Below are 5,069 nucleotides of genomic sequence, written 5' to 3' on the forward strand. Positions count from 1 at the left end.
CTGTTCTCCACCGTGTACAAAATAGCACCAATCAATGAGCTGGTAATCAATATTCCTTAAATGAACTTGAGCGTCCTACTGCTTCTTGATCATTTCAGTAAGTAATTCCTTTCCTGTCTCCATTCCTATCTGCTTGGAGCTCTTTTTCTAGTTTCACAGGTTTGATCTTTCTATTAATTTCCTTTTCACTCCTCAGAGCTGATCTCTCTAAAAGGCCCTATGAAATCGATTATAGTTGATTAAGATCCGTCAGATATTGATTGTGACACCTTTTAAAACATCCCCAAAAGTGCAGTCTAGTGAATGCAATCCCCCCCCCAAAGTATTTGTGCCATAAAAAAATGAAATTCATGTGTGTCCAACCTAGTCCCTCCCTGATTCTCAAGTACGTCAGTCTCTCTCAAAAGCTATAATTTAAGTTTGAGGCCTAGGAAATTACAGATGATTCTACTCTTAGACATTGGAAATAAGTGAACACCTAAATGTAAAGAAGCAGAGATATTGACCATCCTTGTATCTCTAGGTTATATGATTTAACTAGCCACAGATAAAAATGATCAGAAAACAGGCACCTGTATTGAACATGTAAAGAACATTCTTGTCATTTTTACTTAAGCAGTGTGATATGGAAACTGTTTATATTGCTAGAAAGATAAGTTAGTGCGCAAAACTACCTGGCATGTATGCAAGCATGAGGACCCAAGTTCTATCTCCCAGAACCCACATTTGAAAAAGAAAAGGCTAAGGGTGGGCGGTAGCACACTCATAACCATAGTGCTGGGAAGGCAGAGACAGACAGATCCCTGTGCTTCTCTGGTCAGCCAGCATAACCCATTCGGCACGTTCCAGGCCAGTAAAAAACCCTGTGTCAAAAAACTAAATGGGGAAGCAGAGAGACGGCTTAGTGGAAGCTATTGCTCTCCCAGAAGATCTACGTTCAATTCCCAGCACTCTCATGACAACTCACAATTGCCGCTCCAGTTTCAGGGTATCAAACATTCTCTTCTGGCATGCACTTGGTTCATATAAATTCATACAGGCAGGACATTCATACACATAAAATAAAATAAAATAAAATAAAATAAAATAAAATAAAATAAAAGAGTTCCACCTGGGGAATAAGACCCAAAGTTGTCCTCCAACCTCCATGTAAACACATACATACTCCTGTGAGCACAAGTGATTGTACATTCATGACCTGCACACACAAATACAGAAAAACTACACCTCATTTACTTTGTATTAGGTACTATAAATAATAGAGAAATTATTTAAAGACAGTGAAGGTGCAAATAATACATGTGTGTGGGACGTAAGTCTACTCAGAGTTTGGTATATGAGTGGAACCAGACCCCCAGTGTCAAGTTGGGAGTATAGGCCCCAGCCCCTCGCGTCTATCCCAACCCCCAGGCCTTGTCTGGACTCCAAATCCCAGCAGGCCAGGTCCTGACCCCTGGACCACTCCCCAGGGTATTTAAGTGATCTCCCGGAAGAGGAACACGTGGTCTCCCTTTCTTCCTTCCCGGGGAGGGGGGGGGTCGTCGTGTTTCCGTGGCTTCCCGGTTCCCCTTCGGAGCCACCCTAGAGCGCAGAACTCCCATTAAACCTGGATATTTCTTAATTCTGTTTGTTTTGATTTGGCTTGATTGGAAATTTTGTGTCAGCAGGGAGTTCGCCTTAGGAAATATTACTAACACCCAGGAATGCCAAAGGGTCCACTTGTATTTAGGCTTGTTCCAGCCAGTCAGCCAGCCAGCATCACCTGTATTTGGCAGTGACTCAAATCAAGCAAGGCAGGGAGAAAGCTTTGGTAGTAGTGGGAAAAGATGTAGGTATGTATGCCGGTCAGTGGTGGCGCACGCCTTTAATCCCAGCACTCGGGAGGCAGAGGCAGGTGGATCTCTGTGAGTTCGAGGTGAGCCTGGTCTACAAGAGCTAGTTCCAGGACAGGAACCAAAAAAAGCTACGGAGAAACCCTGTCTCGAAAATTAAAAAAAACAAAACAACAACAACAAAAAAAAGATGCAGGTATGCCCTCTAAGCCAGGGATGCCATTAGTTGGGCGCCAGTTATTAAAAACAAGCATACAAACAAGTTGGCCAGGGGTGTCTGATTGACCTTCTCTAGTCTAGTCTAAGTGGACATGAAACATCTAGGGAAGCTGGCAGTTATTTGTTGACTCCTGGCCTCCTGGCATTGATTTGTTGCAGATACTGTTACTGTATGTTCTGGTTGGTGCAGAGGTGGTGGGTCAGTCTTGTTTCTACGTGGGTCCTGGCTAGGATCTGTCAGCACATTCAGCCTCTCCCCTGTGTCGACTGTGTGACGCCATACTTTCTGCGGCACCTACCGGGCATGCTGAGCACATGACTGACTAGAGAAGTGCCAGTTTATTTGATTTGCTTCTGAGGTATGATTAAGTGATTAAATGAAAATCACCTATCTTTAGAAAACGTGTGCATTGCTTATATGATATTTCTTTTAAAACATGAAGTGTATTGCATTATAAGGATAAATGACACATTGCAACAGACTCCATGAACTTGGGCTGTTCTTAGACACCTTGAGTATGAACTGTAATTGTACGCAATAAAGCCCTCAATTCTGTGAAGGCTTTGGGCGAGCTGGAGAAGTAAGCCTGTGGGTTTTTCAGATCTAGATCTGGTCTGTCTACTTTGCTCACTTCGCCGGTCCTTACCCTCTCTTGTGCCACCTTCCCCACTGGTTTTCTTCCTGCCTCCACATAGTCTCCCTCTCACGTTCACATCTTGCATACAAATATTTTATTTTAACTTCCACAGTAAGAGAAAACATATGATTCTTGTCTTTATGAGTCTGACTCCACTTCAAATGACGGTTCCCAGACTCATCTGCTTTCCTAAAAATGACATGATTTCATCCTTTATGGCTGGATAAAATGCCACTGTGTGTGTGTGTGTGTGTCTGTGTGTGTGTGTGTAATGTATATGTGTGTGCACACACACAGTGCATAGGTACATAGACTAGGTATCTCTAATCAGTGCAAGATATGTTTCTGTATATGAACTTGGGGTGTGTGTGTTTCTGGGACTTGAACCTAGGGTCTTAAGCATGCTGCCCAAGTGATCTACCATTGCTGTATAGAAATTTCCTCCAAGCATTGCTGTATAGAAATTTCCTCCAGGTAGAAATATTACCAGCAGGAAGTGGGGGAGAGATTCAGGAGACTCAGGAAGTAAACACACCTCCTGGTCTGGGGAAGACCAAGCTTACAGGAATCAGGAATGCCCCTCCTCGAGGTTGGAGAAGCAGTAAACAATGGCTGGGGGAGGAGACTGACCAGCTGAGCTGCTGAGCTGGGACCTGTTGAGCTGCCTGCAGGGCTGCAGCTTCTGTGAGTGGTCAGCATGTTGAGGTGGGCCTCTTAGTGGGTGTTCTCTAAACCTGTAAGTAACACCTCACTCATATCATATAAATAACCCAAATATCTCATTGGTTCACCAAGTTGGGCTTTTATAGAATCATTACTTTGACCAAGTTTTGGTTCCCTATCTGGCATGAGTAGATATGTGTGCTTCTGCTGTGTCTCCCCAGAAGAAGGGTTTACACAACGACCACGGAGCAACCTCACCAGCCTTGGCTTGACTTTAACGATGGAGACACAATGTTAGTAAAGGTGAACGTGGTTTTTTAAGTCAGTAAAAAATGTATGAGGAAGAAGAAAAGGTGTGGCCAAAGAGTCATAAAACTGGTTTGGCAGAGCAGACTGGGTGTGCGGGGAAGCAAATAAAAATCAGCTTGCTCAGGTGTTCCCTGGGGAGGCCAAAGTGTACTCTAGAAATGCGAAAACAGAGTTTAGAGATGAAATCTGTACGCAATGAGAACCTACAGGCTTTGGAGTAAGAGATGTGCACTTGTAAGCATGCTTCCTACCAGTGAAGTTCTGTGCCCAGCTGGTGAGAAAAGTAAAGCAGACTTTACCAAGTGTCCACTCAAAGTTGAGCAGCATGGTGATGTTGTGGGAACACCCTTGGACCTGGCCTCAAGGAAATCATACCAACAAAACTTACTATCAAGTCAGGGTGGTATTTGCTGAGCTAGAGACGATAAATAGACATTTTCTCAAGACACATAAATGCCCAACAGATATATGAAAAAATTCTCAAAGCCACTAACCATTAGGGAAATACAATTAAAAGCAGGTAAGGGCCAGAGCAGTGGCTCAGCACATAAAAGTACTTGCCACAAACACTGGACAACCTCAGTTTAATCACAAGAAACCCTGTAAAAAGCCAGATAGGATGGCTAGTGTCTGTAATCCCAGCACAGAGAAGAGAATCACCAGGGAGCTTGGAGGCCAGCTAGCCTGGAGTACTTACCATGGCAGAAATAAGAGGTCCTGTCTCAAAAATATTGTGTGAAGTTGTAACTACTGGCTCCCAGAAACTGTCTGCTGGTATCTACACACTAGAGATGTGTGTTTCTACCCTGGAAAAAATAAATAAGCAAGATCCCAGTAAGATAGCACTTCATATACATCAAATAGTTAATACAAAAAGACAAAATGGGGTCTCAAGAAGTGTTTCAATAGGTAAGAGCACTAATGCTCTTCCAGAGGACCCAGGTTTGGTTCCCAGCACCCACATGGCAGCTCACAGCCATCTGTAACTCCAGTTCTAGGGGATCTGATACCCTCTTGGCCTCCATGGGCATTGTAAGCATGTGATACACTTTCATACATGCAGGGAAAAGCCCTCATCATATACATCAAATGAATTTTTTCTTTTTTTTTTAATTAATTTATTTATTTATTAAAGATTTCTGCCTCCTCCCTGCCACCGCCTCCCATTTCCCTCCCCCTCCCCCGATCAAGTCCCCCTTCCTCATCAGCTCGAAGAGCAATCTGGGTTCCCTGCCCTGTGGGAAGTCCAAGGACCACCCACCTCCATCCAGATCTAGTAAGGTGAGCATCCAAACTGCCTAGGTTCCTACAAAGTTAGTACACGTGCAGTAGGATCAAAAACCCATTGCCATTGTTCTTGAGTTCTCAGTAGTCCTCATTGTCCGCTATGTTGAGCAAGTCCGGTTTT

The sequence above is a fragment of the Microtus ochrogaster genome, chromosome 6 (assembly GCF_000317375.1).
Source record: "Microtus ochrogaster isolate Prairie Vole_2 chromosome 6, MicOch1.0, whole genome shotgun sequence".
Taxonomy (NCBI): domain Eukaryota; kingdom Metazoa; phylum Chordata; class Mammalia; order Rodentia; family Cricetidae; genus Microtus; species Microtus ochrogaster.